Genomic DNA, 19,100 nt, shown 5'->3' with positions numbered 1-19,100 from the left:
ACACCAATTATGCAAGTCCCCAAGAATATTTAGAGAGAAGTATTTTCTATTCCATCTTAATATAAGAGCCTAATGTGTTTCTAATGCATTACAAGAATTCCTTTGTTCCAGTCATTTACCATTGAAGGGGACTTTTTTTAAATGTTGGTTTAGTTTTTTGCCCTTTCCTTTTCGTGTAACGCGAGCCACACTGTAATTAGAAGTAATTAAAAGACTAATTAGAGACTTGTCTTACTTTTTGTTTGTGTCATTTCACACCCATTGCCAATTGGCACATGCATGCAAGAAATGGTGTATAAAAATGTATATGTGTGGGAGGTACATAAAACAATAACTTGAAAACAGACCAAAAAACGTAAGGCGAGTCACATGGAAATGCCCATTTCATATTCAGTGTTTTTTATTCTCAACAAAAACGTAATGTTTTATGTAATCGGTAATAAGCAATTTTCATTACCAAAACACACTAGTAATTTAGGTCTTTAAGAAAGGAAAAGAGTCAAGAACACCACAAAAATGTCACTGACATTTATTTTAAATATGACCAATAAAGTGAAGTGATAAGCAGAATACAGAATCGGTGTACAATGCGTTTATACAGATCCTTCCAGACATCATGTGAAACGTTAGAAACCGTACTTACAAATGTTTCTAAACTTAAACTATATTTGGCCATTGGTTTGTCAGGGCACAGCACACAGTGACAGCCTTATACAGCATTGTGGCTTATTATCCATGCACGCGAATATACACATACATGCACTGATAAACGTGTCATTACAGTTTTGCTGTTTACTTTTGTCTTTAAAAAACATTCACTACGTAACGCTAAGTTTAACAGGAGCAGATTAACCCATTTCTGTTACCCTCCGTAGTGAGGCTAGCGTAGGTTAAACAACGTGAAAATACCAACTTAAGAAGACAAAAAATGCATATTCAATAATACTACTTAAACAAAAAACATCGTACTTGCATCCATGAAAATGCCGAGAGCAAACGCGCACTAAGGGAGATACCGTGTTGAAAGTGATCTCATTCCGTCTCACCGCTGCGACCCAGGCCACCCGACGCCTCTTCGTTACCTCCTCTACCTGCTGTCCATATCCTCTTTTCCAAGTGGGAAACCGAAGAAATCTCACGTTGTGCTCCACCTTTTTACCATTTCTACCATGTGCCTTAGTATGGCAGCCTCTCACACAGCACGGGTATCCCATCTCACGAAAGACAATGCCGCAGGCTATCGCTCGGACTTGAACTGTATCCACCCAAAATGGCGATTCGACCCACAATGCACTGCGGCCATAGCGAAAAAGACCGATATACGCAGTGTCTACCGTAATTTATATATTTACAGTTGTGATTCGAATAAATACGAGTAAAGTCATTAATTGACCGAGTAGTCGTTTTTTTAAAAAAAAAATCTTCTCCTGTCTGCTATGTTGGTTGAATGCATAATCTATAAGACATAAACGGCTATGATAAATATCCATTATCGAATAGAAGCGGTCACCTGATTAGCGCGTGACGTGTGGGTAACATAGAGTCAGAGAAAACGGCGTCGCAACGCTAAGTTGGAGTATATGATCCCTGCATGACTTTTACGGATCTGTTGGGCAAGCCCGCAACTTTAAAAAATAGTTTGTAAGAGTAGAGCGCGATGGAGTACCAACTCCCTACGCTGCTTGTAATACGTGCAAAGTCATAGTCAAATATGCACCTGACTCGGGGACGATTGGCGTGCAGAAACACACTTGTAGCAGCAGATCGCTTGGTAAACGAGTGCAGCCAAAATAACTGGTTTTGTGAAGTGAGAAGTTCCAGAAATTATGAAGATCAGGCTCAGGAACACGATGGCTCGCATGTGGGTGCAAGATTTGAGACCTTTTGTTTTTATAGAAGCACAAGGATTCATCGACATGGCGAAGGAGTTGCTTCACATCGCTGCGACTTATGGGACCAGCATTGAGATCAATGGGGTCTTAGCGAGTGCACAGAGTGTTTCTCGCCATCCAGAGAAGGATTATGAAAAAATAAACAAATTTGTAATAGAACGGCTCCAACAGGTATGCCTGCTTTCAATATATCTGGGCTACGTGTTGTAATTGTTATGCTTATCTAATGAAGTACACGTACTAGACTTGGAATAGGCTTCACTCTAGTACTTTGTCAGCTTTTAAGAGTGCTGGACCAATCATATAAATAACTCTGAACAGTTTAATGATCGCTTATTAGTAATTTATTTTAGTGAAATGCAGATTATATTCAGTACACCTGTCACACAAACGCGTTTTGTCCTAATGCCTTCTTGAATCAGTGTGCACATGTGCGATCCTGCCCTATTCTGTTCAATCTTACGAAGTAAACATGCCTAAATATTTTCTGGTTAATGTGTTGTGTGACCAGTTAGCCGCGGGGAGCCCTCGAGTCACGCGGGAAGCTCGTCGCTGGGAGTCTGGCTGTGGGAACTAATTCTGTGCCTTTTTTACCAGAATAAACGGCTGTGCGAGCCGAAGTGGAAAGGTGTGCGGGTGACTATTTACCTAATAGTCCCCTAATGGAAGTAGTTAATAGTACTATTTATCTGCATAGCATGAATAACAATCTGACATATTTATTCTTATATTCATGATTAACAAATTATTAATTAATTACTCAGAAACTAGTTCCTCTGGATAAAGGTGTTATCAGTTGTCTGTGCATGAATAACTTGTGATTGAGTTAGTATTGCTGAGGTAAAGTAGACCCTTCCTTACCAAACACCAAGTAACTAAATCATTATACAATTATGATTCATTAAAAAACTGCTAACTAAACATTAAAATGTTGGTTATGTTACAAGTAAATTTCACCCAGGTGATCACAGGGATATGTGGGTTTCTGGGGTGTGAGGGTCAGGCCAGAATATATTGTGTGTATATGTCCAATTTATGGCACCATTCGTTAGGCAGAGTCAAACTGTTGCTCTCAAACATTGTTCTCTTAATCACCTGAGTCAGTGTACTGTAGAAGGGATTAGGGCTGCAACGATTCATCGAGTAACTCGATTACAAAAAATCCTCGATGCGAATTCTTTGCTTCGATGCTTCAAAAAATGAAAAATGTCTAAAGTTTGGGACCATTTCAATCAAAAGAAAAGCGAACATACTGTACAGTGTGTCCATTGTAAAACCGAATTAGCTTACCACAATAGCACAATGTTAATGATTCAACATCTCAACAGAAAGCACCCAGTCTATACATGCAGTCCACAGAGCAGAGCCAGCATACAAAGTAAGCGAGAGCGCTTCACTCACATTGGCCGCTAAAACAGACATGCGATAGAAATGTATTTATGGGCATATGTGTGAATAAAAAAGTATAACGAGATTCAGCCCAAGCAGTCCTTATTTTCCTCAATAAATACACTGATACAACAACAGTGAAAATGATGCTGTCGTAGTTAATTAACATGGAGCTGGAGCCTGTCTGTATACTAAGAGCAAAGAGACGGTTCCGTTACAGAGATGGTGAACTCAGGTGCAGTGAAGGAAAACAACAGCAGTGCTTGTAATCTCTACTAAACCTGTACTGGTAAAGAGCTGGCGAGAGTCTGTAATCAAACCTGCTGTTCAACAAGCTGAAAGGTGAAGAAAAGCGATGTTTTCAGCTGCTCCCATCCACCGCCGTTTGTCTTCCACAGCAGCAAAGCTACAGTAAAGCTATACAAGTTAAAATAGAAGCTGTTTGTATGCAGATAAACTGTTAGCTTAGTTTGACACAATATTTAAATTTGGCAACTTGCAGCAGGCTGACAGCAGCCGTCACACTTTGTCGCAATGATACCTGAAGCATGCAGGAGTGAGTCTAAGGGGGAGCATGGGGTGTTGTCAGCTAGATCTGTTTCAAGGCCTTAGTAATATTACTCTGTAGCTTGATTAATATGAATAATATTACATAATTATGTTTATAATATATTTCTATTATTATAACATAAACATTAGACCATAACACCCCCCCCCAACAGCCTTGGGCCAGTGAGTCTCTGAGACACTGAATTATCGAACCGCCACATGCTCCTTTAAAGGCTTACATACACACTCATTCTCTAACACACTTAAACACACACACACTCATTCTCTAACACACTTAAACACACACACACTCATTATCTAACACACTTAAACACACACACACTCATTATCTAACACACTTAAACACACACACTCATTCTCTAACACACTTAAACACACACACTCATTCTCTAACAGACTTAAACACACACACTCTTACTCACATTCACTTACACACACGAACATGAGCACAGCATTCCTATCTCATCCAGGAGATACAATCCTGTCAGAACTTTTTTATGCCTCCTATAAATGTACAAGAACACAGAAAGTAAAGGCCATTTTAATTCATGCCTTAATTTAAGATATATGTATACTTTTATTTGACATCATTTTATTTATTTTTGCATTTAAGAAAGTGTTTTCTTTTAAAAAGCAAAACAAATATGTACATAAATGCACTAAAAGGGTTTAATTCTTTTGTCAGTTGTTTTATGGAGTTCAGTCATTAAAAATGTTCCTAAAATGGATGGTACTTGCACTCCGTGGTAGAATACGGCAACTGTGAGACACTGTGCAATATTTGTAGCCGGGAGAAGCGCAATTTCGTTCTACTATGCACTCTGGAATTGTATGGTCCGAATGACAATAAAGTTCACTTTGACTTTTCACCGCTCCATTTGACGCTTGGCATTGTGCTTGGTGATGTGAGGCTTGCATGAGCTGCTCGGCCATGGAAGCCTGTTCCATGAAGTACAGTTTGTGTGTTGGAGTTCAGGCCAGAGGAAGCTTGGAAATCTGCAGTTATTGAGTCAGCAGAGCGTTGGCGACTTTTACACACCGTGCACCTCAGCACTTGCTGACCCCGCTCTGTTACTTCACGTGGTCTGCCACTTTATATATATTTATTTATATTTCACAACCGTCACCATCGTCATCATTTTCTGTTTGCTGCTTCCAATGAAGGCTGCAATTTTACTATAACCTGACATAATGCAGTTATCCTCAGTTTGATTTAATGTATAAAAGCACTCGGTGTTCAGAGTGACTAATCTGTGAAAGCCAGTTTATTTTTCCAAACAGTAGAATGAAAAAAGTTTTAAAACTAAGTGATTATAAGAGAAAAACAATAAGGTGTCAAGAGAGAGGAGTGAAGAACAGAGTGAAAGAGATGAAGCACAAGGGTCAAATAGACCCCAACTTTGCTCTTCTTTGATATCATCTTGTCTTTAGTAACTAACGTGTTCCTGTTGACCAGTCGAGAACTGTAGCCCCTTACTGTTAAAAAAAAAAAACATTCCTTTTCCTGAACTAGTACTACATAGTGCATAGAGCTAAGATCCAACCCCCATAGATGCTGAGCTAATTGTTTCATTTGATCAAATGACCAGGGAGATAATTGCTTTAATCTGGCATTAACCGCATAATCAGTGATGTGCTATTATCTAACCTGAATAACCTGCAGAGAAAACTCCAGCTGGGCAAATGGAGGATCCAGGACTATAATCTGTGCAGATTGTTATTAAATGAGCTTAATGGCTAAGGGCAATTCCCAAAAATGTTGAGTGAAAACTGCTGTAAGTGAAAGTAATATTTCCCCTTGGGGAGGCACCCAACCTTGAACTGTGGCTTCCTGGTTTTTGTTAAGCTACAGAGTCTTATATAACGCATTAATCCAGCCATGAAAGTGCCTCAGTTAATCAAAAATATACATTATTGCGCAACAATACTTTCTCTGTTATTCATTATTAATTTCTTCATCCATAATTAAATTACAGTTATTGTGGGTAATACGAAACAATTTAACTTGAAGTTGTCTCAAACCACATTTCTATGAGTTTTATAGTTAAAATAGCCAATAAAAGACAGATACAATTTTCCAATAAGGAGGTAATATAAAGCTATTTCCATATTGATTTGAGGGTGTGTAAGAACTCCCATAAACAAGATTGATTGTGGTTATTATTTAACAAATCATAGGGCAGATACAGAAACGCATTGAACATGTGACTATCCCTTGATGTTACGCATCTTCAGCGAACCTGTAGCCAGCTTTTTTTTCCTTTGAAGGTACATGAAGCCGTCTTGTGGGCTCACAATCTACAGGATGGAAGGTGGGGGTCAGGAGCAGTGTCATTTGTGCAGCAGGTATGAATGGGAAGGACCCGGATGGATCAGACCTTGGCGATGGACATTGGCGTTGGGAACATGGAAGGTTTCTGGCTGGTAAAGAGGCGGAGCTAGTGTGGGAATGCATATGAGAGTGAATGTTGTGTGAGTGTGCCCTGCGATGGGCTGGCCCCCCATCCTGGGTTGTTCCCTGCCTCGTGCCCATTGTTTCCGGGATAGGCTCCAGACCCCCCGTGACCCAGTAGGATAAGCGGTTTGGAAAATGGATGGATGGATGGATATTCTCCCCCTAATTTCCACTTATGGCCACGAGTTCTAGTATTTAAACTAATATTGAAATAACCATTTGGCTGAACCGCATCCAGACCCGTTAGAATCTTATATAACTGGATCACATCGCCCTTTAGTCTCCTTTGCTCGAGGCTAAACAGATTCAGCTCAGCTAACCTCTACTCATAAGACATTCCTCTAAGACCAGGAATCATTCTTGTAGCCTTACCTTTTCCACGGAAGCAATGCCCTTCTTAAGGTATGGTGACCAAACCTGCATAGAATATTCTAGGTGGGGTCTTACCAAGGAATTATACAATCGTAGCATCACTTCCCTTGTCTTAAACTCCACATACCTAGAGATGTAACCCAACATCCTCATACACTGAAGAGAGTGGGACATGGAAGCATCAACATACACACCGATGTCTTTCTCATAATCAGCTACCTTTATTTCAGTGGAACCCATAAAATATCTGTACTTTATATTTCTGCTCCCTGCATGGATTACCTTACATTTATCTACGTTAAATTTCATCTGCCAGGTATCAGCCCAGTCGCTAATTAAATCCAGATCCCGTTGTAGCTTTGCTGCTGCTAGATCAGTATCTGCTACACCACCCACCTTGGTATCGTCTGCAAATTTAACCAGTTTACTGTACGTATTGGTGTCAATATCGTTAATTTGAATCAGGCACAATAGTGGTCCTAAAATTGAACCCTGCTGCGGTACCCCGCTATGAACGCAGGCCCACTGTGACATTGTGCTACTAATAACTACTCACTGCTTCCTGTCAGATACACAGTTTTCAATCCATGCTGCTAGAGTTCCTAGAATCCCTGCAGCTTTGTATTCTGGAGGTTGTGGGCAAAACGCAGGGAACAGCCCAGGATGGGGCGCCAACCCATTGCAGAATATTAGGTACCTTCCAAGGATATTTTAGCAAAATGTCCAATGGTTCAGAATGCAGATGAGGACCTTTGGGGCAGATTATCCTATTTTTAAAAAGTAGGACCAGGACAATTATCACAACTCTCAGCCTGCCTAGAAAAAGCTAGAGAAGTACTGTAGAGCAGGAATGTGCGGGGCAGGGTGTTTGAAAACCAGAGGCATAACGGAGGGTTAGCGTTAGGGTTAACCCTAACCCACCCCTAGAAAGAATGGATTTATCGTAGACCCACTTAAAAATTTTCGAAAATGTGCATGTGTCAGACGAGAAGTGCATATATGCAGTTATACGGTATAACAGTATACCCACCTACCAAGACAGCATTACACCACTGCTGAGCACCTTCCTGTTCTGCCTCCTTAATGTGAACTCGTGTCTGAGTTTTTAAGGTACCGAGTTCCCCTTTTTTAAAGGTTTCCACAAACACTTGAGAGAAAAGAAGAGTGTGAACTGGATAAAGTTTAAGAAACTGCTGTGATACCCTTAAAGAACACAGATCTTTGAAGTGCATTCATTGAGAATAAATGAAGCAGCCATGGATAAAACCATTAATATAAGCAAAGGATAAATCCTGCTAAAGAATCAATATTTTATCTGTCCTGATGCCAACAGAACAGCGACAAAAGTTACAGTTGTGCGATGTACATAAATACAACCAGACAACAATACAGTAGGGTGCAAGATTTTACTGAAAGCACATTTTATTTACAATATACTGCAACTGACCACGGGGCGGCATGGTGGTTGCAGTGGTTAGCACTGTTGCCTCACACCTCTGGGACCTGGGTTCGAGTCTCCGCCTGGGTCACATGTGTGCGGAGTTTGCATGTTCTCCCCATGTCGTCGTGGGGCTTCCTCCGGGTACTCCGGATTCCCCCCACAGTCCAAAAACATGCTGAGGCTACCACGACCCAGTAGGATAAGCGGTTTGGAAGATGGATGGATGGATGGATGGATGGATGGATAGATGTAACTGACCACAGGGTAACCACAGTTGTTGCTCCTTCACAGGGTTACGGGGATATTTACATCCCATAAGTGCAGCCCAAAAATTAGGCTGCAAAGAGGCTGCGGAGGAGGACTTTGGCTGCCCTTGGTCTGGTGGTAGGAGAAAATGGATGGATGGATGTAACTAGCCACAGTTCTTACTCCTTCGCAGGGTTACGGGGATATCTTCATCCCATAAGTGCAGCCCAAAAATTAGGCTGCAAAGAGGCTGCGGAGGAGGACTTTGGCTGCCCTTGGTCTGGTGGTAGGAGAAAATGGATGGATGGATGTAACCAGCCACAGTTCTTACTCCTTCGCAGGGTTACGGGGATATCTTCATCCCATAAGAGCAGCCCAAAAATTAGGCTGCAAAGAGGCTGCGGAGGAGGACTTTGGCTGCCCTTGGTCTGGTGGTAGGAGACAGTCCTAGGTTGGACATGGAGCCCGTCGTTTCTTGATATTCTGTAGTGAACAGAGCCAACACCAACCATCAGACTAGTGTTACCTGAAGCATAATAAACTCCTAATACATCCGGCACCATTTTAACTCCTCAAAACCAAGCCTAGTACCTTGAGCAGCATCTTTGGGATCTTCCAGAAGGATCTGAAGAAAGAAACGATCCTCCCATGTCTGCTGCCCAAAATGATATCTGGGGCCTCGGGGTCTCCTTCACCGTCTGCACCACCTGAAAACAATAATGCAGGGTGAGTATACAGGCCTTTTTACCACTTTCCATTACCTTCTTCTTGAGCTTGGGCCATGGGCATATGCTAATCACTCTGTTGAAAGGTGTGCGATCCGCAGGTGATGCAGTACCTGTCGCAGCTGCTGTGGCTGGGCTGCAGCACGTATCCTGGACCGCAAGTGTGCATGGTTCCTCACCATGCGGTAAGTTGCGGTCCAGGTGGAGGAACTTTAAGGAAATATTTTTGAGCAGAGCCTGGCCAGACTCACTCAGTTTATCAGCCATCGGCAGAACAACAAAGCACCTTGTCTTGCTTCTATGTATTCTGAAGCAGACACTATCTGCTTTACCCTGCTCTTCAAAGTGTACCTCCACGTGCCAGACTGCATTCATTTTAGTGCACATTTTAGTGTTTGAAAGATTATTAAAAATAATAAGATCACTAATCTTTATTATCTTATTCAGAGAAGTGTAGGTAACAGAACTAGACACAGTGCTAAAAGATATCGTACTGACACTCGGGAACTGCGCCTCAGAATTTATACAAGGCTATTGCTTACGTAGTCTTGGAACGTACAATCGTCTCCATGGAAATATAATTCAGCGGGACAGCCAATGAGATACCTAGCTACTGCAGCCAATGAAATGCCTAGTTGTGACAGCGATGGCGTGCCTACGGGAAGTTTAACATAATAAAATTTCCATCCTCACAATGACTTTCTTTTCAGTCGGAATGGATCCAATAACAAGGTCTCCTGTACCGACGTTAATAATCTGTTCCGGCCAAACAACCGTGACGACAAAAATCGGCCACGGTCTTACAATGAGGTGAAATTTGACCATGGGGGGGGGGGTTGCCGGCTGATTTAACAATGTTGTGTTGTGAAAATGCGCTGTTAATAAAATTGAATTGAATATTTATCTACAGCGATACTGTATTGTATTATAGCGTATCCGAATAACACAGTTCAGTAATTTAATTTATACAGCACTGTAAGTTGAAAATTGTTCGAAATAGCTAGCCTATACTGTACTTTGAAATTATTAGTAAAATTAAGTATATGGCAACGCTGTCCATTTGATTGGTTTATGTTAATTAAATAACTATATAAATCTCAATTACATGGGTTTCTGCCTTACATATAAAGAAGAAAAAGATCGGTTATGAAGATCAATTTTTCCCAGACAGACGCGATTCCTTGTCAGTCACGTGTCTGCACTGTCTGACACGCCCCCATTCGCGGCTGTAAACACGTTTGGTTAGCAAACTTAAAATTTCATATTCAGTGTTCTTTATTCTCCACAAAAACGTAATGTTTTATGTAATCAGTAATAAGCAATTTTCATTACCAAAACACACTCGTAATTTAGGTGTTTCAGATAGGAAAAGAGTGAAGAACACCACATAAATGTCACTGCCTGAACATATATTTTATTTTAAATATGACCAATAAAGTGAAGTGGCAAGCAGAATACAGAATCGGTATACAATGCGTTTATACAGATCCTTCCAGACATCATGTGAAACGATAGAAACCGTACTTGTAAATGTTTCTAAACTTAAACTATATTAGGCCATTGGTTTGTCAGGGCACAGCACACAGTGACAGCCTTATACAGCATTGTGGCTTATTATCCATGCAGGAGAATATACACATACATGCACTGATAAGCGTGTCATTACAGTTTTGCTGTTTACTTTTGTCTTTAAAAAGCATTCACTACGTAACGCTAAGTTTAACAGGAGCAGATTAACCCATTTCTGTTACCCTCCGTAGTGAGGCTAGCGTAGGTTAAACAACGTGAAAATACCAACTTAAGAAGACAAAAAATGCATATTCAATAATACTACTTAAACAAAAAACATCGTACTTGCATCCATGAAAATGCCGAGAGCAAACGCGCACTAAGGGAGATACCGTGTTGAAAGTGATCTCATTCCGTCTCACCGCTGCGACCCAGGCCACCCGACGCCTCTTCGTTACCTCCTCTACCTGCTGTCCATATCCTCTTTTCCAAGTGGGAAACCGAAGAAATCTCACGTTGTGCTCCACCTTTTTACCATTTCTACCATGTGCCTTAGTATGGCAGCCTCTCACACAGCACGGGTATCCCATCTCACGAAAGACAATGCCGCAGGCTATCGCTCGGACTTGAACTGTATCCACCCAAAATGGCGATTCGACCCACAATGCACTGCGGCCATAGCGAAAAAGACCGATATACGCAGTGTCTACCGTAATTTATATATTTACAGTTGTGATTCGAATAAATACGAGTAAAGTCATTAATTGACCGAGTAGTCGTTTTTTTAAAAAAAAATCTTCTCCTGTCTGCTATGTTGGTTGAATGCATAATCTATAAGACATAAACGGCTATGATAAATATCCATTATCGAATAGAAGCGGTCACCTGATTAGCGCGTGACGTGTGGGTAACATAGAGTCAGAGAAAACGGCGTCGCAACGCTAAGTTGGAGTATATGATCCCTGCATGACTTTTACGGATCTGTTGGGCAAGCCCGCAACTTTAAAAAATAGTTTGTAAGAGTAGAGCGCGATGGAGTACCAACTCCCTACGCTGCTTGTAATACGTGCAAAGTCATAGTCAAATATGCACCTGACTCGGGGACGATTGGCGTGCAGAAACACACTTGTAGCAGCAGATCGCTTGGTAAACGAGTGCAGCCAAAATAACTGGTTTTGTGAAGTGAGAAGTTCCAGAAATTATGAAGATCAGGCTCAGGAACACGATGGCTCGCATGTGGGTGCAAGATTTGAGACCTTTTGTTTTTATAGAAGCACAAGGATTCATCGACATGGCGAAGGAGTTGCTTCACATCGCTGCGACTTATGGGACCAGCATTGAGATCAATGGGGTCTTAGCGAGTGCACAGAGTGTTTCTCGCCATCCAGAGAAGGATTATGAAAAAATAAACAAATTTGTAATAGAACGGCTCCAACAGGTATGCCTGCTTTCAATATATCTGGGCTACGTGTTGTAATTGTTATGCTTATCTAATGAAGTACACGTACTAGACTTGGAATAGGCTTCACTCTAGTACTTTGTCAGCTTTTAAGAGTGCTGGACCAATCATATAAATAACCCTGAACAGTATAATGATGGACCACACTTCGCTTATTAGTAATTTATTTTAGTGAAATGCAGATTATATTCAGTACACCTGTCACACAAACGCGTTTTCTCCTAATGCCTTCTTGAATCAGTGTGCACATGTGCGATCCTGCCCTATTCTGTTCAATCTTACGAAGTAAACATGCCTAAATATTTTCTGGTTAATGTGTTGTGTGACCAGTTAGCCGCGGGGAGCCCTCGAGTCACGCGGGAAGCTCGTCGCTGGGAGTCTGGCTGTGGGAACTAATTCTGTGCCTTTTTTACCAGAATAAACGGCTGTGCGAGCCGAAGTGGAAAGGTGTGCGGGTGACTATTTACCTAATAGTCCCCTAATGGAAGTAGTTAATAGTACTATTTATCTGCATAGCATGAATAACAATCTGACATATTTATTCTTATATTCATGATTAACAAATTATTAATTAATTACTCAGAAACTAGTTCCTCTGGATAAAGGTGTTATCAGTTGTCTGTGCATGAATAACTTGTGATTGAGTTAGTATTGCTGAGGTAAAGTAGACCCTTCCTTACCAAACACCAAGTAACTAAATCATTATACAATTATGATTCATTAAAAAACTGCTAACTAAACATTAAAATGTTGGTTATGTTACAAGTAAATTTCACCCAGGTGATCACAGGGATATGTGGGTTTCTGGGGTGTGAGGGTCAGGCCAGAATATATTGTGTGTATATGTCCAATTTATGGCACCATTCGTTAGGCAGAGTCAAACTGTTGCTCTCAAACATTGTTCTCTTAATCACCTGAGTCAGTGTACTGTAGAAGGGATTAGGGCTGCAACGATTCATCGAGTAACTCGATTACAAAAAATCCTCGATGCGAATTCTTTGCTTCGATGCTTCAAAAAATGAAAAATGTCTAAAGTTTGGGACCATTTCAATCAAAAGAAAAGCGAACATACTGTACAGTGTGTCCATTGTAAAACCGAATTAGCTTACCACAATAGCACAATGTTAATGATTCAACATCTCAACAGAAAGCACCCAGTCTATACATGCAGTCCACAGAGCAGAGCCAGCATACAAAGTAAGCGAGAGCGCTTCACTCACATTGGCCGCTAAAACAGACATGCGATAGAAATGTATTTATGGGCATATGTGTGAATAAAAAAGTATAACGAGATTCAGCCCAAGCAGTCCTTATTTTCCTCAATAAATACACTGATACAACAACAGTGAAAATGATGCTGTCGTAGTTAATTAACATGGAGCTGGAGCCTGTCTGTATACTAAGAGCAAAGAGACGGTTCCGTTACAGAGATGGTGAACTCAGGTGCAGTGAAGGAAAACAACAGCAGTGCTTGTAATCTCTACTAAACCTGTACTGGTAAAGAGCTGGCGAGAGTCTGTAATCAAACCTGCTGTTCAACAAGCTGAAAGGTGAAGAAAAGCGATGTTTTCAGCTGCTCCCATCCACCGCCGTTTGTCTTCCACAGCAGCAAAGCTACAGTAAAGCTATACAAGTTAAAATAGAAGCTGTTTGTATGCAGATAAACTGTTAGCTTAGTTTGACACAATATTTAAATTTGGCAACTTGCAGCAGGCTGACAGCAGCCGTCACACTTTGTCGCAATGATACCTGAAGCATGCAGGAGTGAGTCTAAGGGGGAGCATGGGGTGTTGTCAGCTAGATCTGTTTCAAGGCCTTAGTAATATTACTCTGTAGCTTGATTAATATGAATAATATTACATAATTATGTTTATAATATATTTCTATTATTATAACATAAACATTAGACCATAACACCCCCCCCCAACAGCCTTGGGCCAGTGAGTCTCTGAGACACTGAATTATCGAACCGCCACATGCTCCTTTAAAGGCTTACATACACACTCATTCTCTAACACACTTAAACACACACACACTCATTCTCTAACACACTTAAACACACACACACTCATTATCTAACACACTTAAACACACACACACTCATTATCTAACACGCTTAAACACACACACTCATTCTCTAACACACTTAAACACACACACTCATTCTCTAACAGACTTAAACACACACACTCTTACTCACATTCACTTACACACACGAACATGAGCACAGCATTCCTATCTCATCCAGGAGATACAATCCTGTCAGAACTTTTTTATGCCTCCTATAAATGTACAAGAACACAGAAAGTAAAGGCCATTTTAATTCATGCCTTAATTTAAGATATATGTATACTTTTATTTGACATCATTTTATTTATTTTTGCATTTAAGAAAGTGTTTTCTTTTAAAAAGCAAAACAAATATGTACATAAATGCACTAAAAGGGTTTAATTCTTTTGTCAGTTGTTTTATGGAGTTCAGTCATTAAAAATGTTCCTAAAATGGATGGTACTTGCACTCCGTGGTAGAATACGGCAACTGTGAGACACTGTGCAATATTTGTAGCCGGGAGAAGCGCAATTTCGTTCTACTATGCACTCTGGAATTGTATGGTCCGAATGACAATAAAGTTCACTTTGACTTTTCACCGCTCCATTTGACGCTTGGCATTGTGCTTGGTGATGTGAGGCTTGCATGAGCTGCTCGGCCATGGAAGCCTGTTCCATGAAGTACAGTTTGTGTGTTGGAGTTCAGGCCAGAGGAAGCTTGGAAATCTGCAGTTATTGAGTCAGCAGAGCGTTGGCGACTTTTACACACCGTGCACCTCAGCACTTGCTGACCCCGCTCTGTTACTTCACGTGGTCTGCCACTTTATATATATTTATTTATATTTCACAACCGTCACCATCGTCATCATTTTCTGTTTGCTGCTTCCAATGAAGGCTGCAATTTTACTATAACCTGACATAATGCAGTTATCCTCAGTTTGATTTAATGTATAAAAGCACTCGGTGTTCAGAGTGACTAATCTGTGAAAGCCAGTTTATTTTTCCAAACAGTAGAATGAAAAAAGTTTTAAAACTAAGTGATTATAAGAGAAAAACAATAAGGTGTCAAGAGAGAGGAGTGAAGAACAGAGTGAAAGAGATGAAGCACAAGGGTCAAATAGACCCCAACTTTGCTCTTCTTTGATATCATCTTGTCTTTAGTAACTAACGTGTTCCTGTTGACCAGTCGAGAACTGTAGCCCCTTACTGTTAAAAAAAAAAACATTCCTTTTCCTGAACTAGTACTACATAGTGCATAGAGCTAAGATCCAACCCCCATAGATGCTGAGCTAATTGTTTCATTTGATCAAATGACCAGGGAGATAATTGCTTTAATCTGGCATTAACCGCATAATCAGTGATGTGCTATTATCTAACCTGAATAACCTGCAGAGAAAACTCCAGCTGGGCAAATGGAGGATCCAGGACTATAATCTGTGCAGATTGTTATTAAATGAGCTTAATGGCTAAGGGCAATTCCCAAAAATGTTGAGTGAAAACTGCTGTAAGTGAAAGTAATATTTCCCCTTGGGGAGGCACCCAACCTTGAACTGTGGCTTCCTGGTTTTTGTTAAGCTACAGAGTCTTATATAACGCATTAATCCAGCCATGAAAGTGCCTCAGTTAATCAAAAATATACATTATTGCGCAACAATACTTTCTCTGTTATTCATTATTAATTTCTTCATCCATAATTAAATTACAGTTATTGTGGGTAATACGAAACAATTTAACTTGAAGTTGTCTCAAACCACATTTCTATGAGTTTTATAGTTAAAATAGCCAATAAAAGACAGATACAATTTTCCAATAAGGAGGTAATATAAAGCTATTTCCATATTGATTTGAGGGTGTGTAAGAACTCCCATAAACAAGATTGATTGTGGTTATTATTTAACAAATCATAGGGCAGATACAGAAACGCATTGAACATGTGACTATCCCTTGATGTTACGCATCTTCAGCGAACCTGTAGCCAGCTTTTTTTTCCTTTGAAGGTACATGAAGCCGTCTTGTGGGCTCACAATCTACAGGATGGAAGGTGGGGGTCAGGAGCAGTGTCATTTGTGCAGCAGGTATGAATGGGAAGGACCCGGATGGATCAGACCTTGGCGATGGACATTGGCGTTGGGAACATGGAAGGTTTCTGGCTGGTAAAGAGGCGGAGCTAGTGTGGGAATGCATATGAGAGTGAATGTTGTGTGAGTGTGCCCTGCGATGGGCTGGCCCCCCATCCTGGGTTGTTCCCTGCCTCGTGCCCATTGTTTCCGGGATAGGCTCCAGACCCCCCGTGACCCAGTAGGATAAGCGGTTTGGAAAATGGATGGATGGATGGATATTCTCCCCCTAATTTCCACTTATGGCCACGAGTTCTAGTATTTAAACTAATATTGAAATAACCATTTGGCTGAACCGCATCCAGACCCGTTAGAATCTTATATAACTGGATCACATCGCCCTTTAGTCTCCTTTGCTCGAGGCTAAACAGATTCAGCTCAGCTAACCTCTACTCATAAGACATTCCTCTAAGACCAGGAATCATTCTTGTAGCCTTACCTTTTCCACGGAAGCAATGCCCTTCTTAAGGTATGGTGACCAAACCTGCATAGAATATTCTAGGTGGGGTCTTACCAAGGAATTATACAATCGTAGCATCACTTCCCTTGTCTTAAACTCCACATACCTAGAGATGTAACCCAACATCCTCATACACTGAAGAGAGTGGGACATGGAAGCATCAACATACACACCGATGTCTTTCTCATAATCAGCTACCTTTATTTCAGTGGAACCCATAAAATATCTGTACTTTATATTTCTGCTCCCTGCATGGATTACCTTACATTTATCTACGTTAAATTTCATCTGCCAGGTATCAGCCCAGTCGCTAATTAAATCCAGATCCCGTTGTAGCTTTGCTGCTGCTAGATCAGTATCTGCTACACCACCCACCTTGGTATCGTCTGCAAATTTAACCAGTTTACTGTACGTATTGGTGTCAATATCGTTAATTTGAATCAGGCACAATAGTGGTCCTAAAATTGAACCCTGCTGCGGTACCCCGCTATGAACGCAGGCCCACTGTGACATTGTGCTACTAATAACTACTCACTGCTTCCTGTCAGATACACAGTTTTCAATCCATGCTGCTAGAGTTCCTAGAATCCCTGCAGCTTTGTATTCTGGAGGTTGTGGGCAAAACGCAGGGAACAGCCCAGGATGGGGCGCCAACCCATTGCAGAATATTAGGTACCTTCCAAGGATATTTTAGCAAAATGTCCAATGGTTCAGAATGCAGATGAGGACCTTTGGGGCAGATTATCCTATTTTTAAAAAGTAGGACCAGGACAATTATCACAACTCTCAGCCTGCCTAGAAAAAGCTAGAGAAGTACTGTAGAGCAGGAATGTGCGGGGCAGGGTGTTTGAAAACCAGAGGCATAACGGAGGGTTAGCGTTAGGGTTAACCCTAACCCACCCCTAGAAAGAATGGATTTATCGTAGACCCACTTAAAAATTTTCGAAAATGTGCATGTGTCAGACGAGAAGTGCATATATGCAGTTATACGGTATAACAGTATACCCACCTACCAAGACAGCATTACACCACTGCTGAGCACCTTCCTGTTCTGCCTCCTTAATGTGAACTCGTGTCTGAGTTTTTAAGGTACCGAGTTCCCCTTTTTTAAAGGTTTCCACAAACACTTGAGAGAAAAGAAGAGTGTGAACTGGATAAAGTTTAAGAAACTGCTGTGATACCCTTAAAGAACACAGATCTTTGAAGTGCATTCATTGAGAATAAATGAAGCAGCCATGGATAAAACCATTAATATAAGCAAAGGATAAATCCTGCTAAAGAATCAATATTTTATCTGTCCTGATGCCAACAGAACAGCGACAAAAGTTACAGTTGTGCGATGTACATAAATACAACCAGACAACAATACAGTAGGGTGCAAGATTTTACTGAAAGCACATTTTATTTACAATATACTGCAACTGACCACGGGGCGGCATGGTGGTTGCAGTGGTTAGCACTGTTGCCTCACACCTCTGGGACCTGGGTTCGAGTCTCCGCCTGGGTCACATGTGTGCGGAGTTTGCATGTTCTCCCCATGTCGTCGTGGGGCTTCCTCCGGGTACTCCGGATTCCCCCCACAGTCCAAAAACATGCTGAGGCTACCACGACCCAGTAGGATAAGCGGTTTGGAAGATGGATGGATGGATGGATGGATGGATAGATGTAACTGACCACAGGGTAACCACAGTTGTTGCTCCTTCACAGGGTTACGGGGATATTTACATCCCATAAGTGCAGCCCAAAAATTAGGCTGCAAAGAGGCTGCGGAGGAGGACTTTGGCTGCCCTTGGTCTGGTGGTAGGAGAAAATGGATGGATGGATGTAACTAGCCACAGTTCTTACTCCTTCGCAGGGTTACGGGGATATCTTCATCCCATAAGTGCAGCCCAAAAATTAGGCTGCAAAGAGGCTGCGGAGGAGGACTTTGGCTGCCCTTGGTCTGGTGGTAGGAGAAAATGGATGGATGGATGTAACCAGCCACAGTTCTTACTCCTTCGCAGGGTTACGGGGATATCTTCATCCCATAAGAGCAGCCCAAAAATTAGGCTGCAAAGAGGCTGCGGAGGAGGACTTTGGCTGCCCTTGGTCTGGTGGTAGGAGACAGTCCTAGGTTGGACATGGAGCCCGTCGTTTCTTGATATTCTGTAGTGAACAGAGCCAACACCAACCATCAGACTAGTGTTACCTGAAGCATAATAAACTCCTAATACATCCGGCACCATTTTAACTCCTCAAAACCAAGCCTAGTACCTTGAGCAGCATCTTTGGGATCTTCCAGAAGGATCTGAAGAAAGAAACGATCCTCCCATGTCTGCTGCCCAAAATGATATCTGGGGCCTCGGGGTCTCCTTCACCGTCTGCACCACCTGAAAACAATAATGCAGGGTGAGTATACAGGCCTTTTTACCACTTTC

The 19,100-nt window shown here is 41.4% G+C and overlaps 1 long non-coding RNA gene across 2 annotated transcripts in view; it reads left to right on the top strand.

Moving 5' to 3' along the window:
* Positions 1–1,284: 1,284 nt before the first annotated feature.
* Positions 1,285–19,100, top strand: part of LOC125741999 (uncharacterized) — a 32,028-nt gene continuing 14,212 nt past the window's right edge. Inside the window, exon 1 of one of the 2 annotated variants that reach the window (XR_007397973.1) lies at positions 1,285–2,063. This is a non-coding gene — a long non-coding RNA (uncharacterized LOC125741999). Of the gene's footprint in view, positions 2,064–11,245; positions 12,038–19,100 lie in introns of those variants that run through there. The other variant, XR_007397972.1, reaches the window with a different exon arrangement.

The sequence above is a fragment of the Brienomyrus brachyistius genome, chromosome 5 (assembly GCF_023856365.1).
Source record: "Brienomyrus brachyistius isolate T26 chromosome 5, BBRACH_0.4, whole genome shotgun sequence".
NCBI lineage: Eukaryota > Metazoa > Chordata > Actinopteri > Osteoglossiformes > Mormyridae > Brienomyrus > Brienomyrus brachyistius.
Note: the sequence above shows the minus strand (reverse complement) of the source record. Positions and strands in the feature narration are given on the sequence as shown.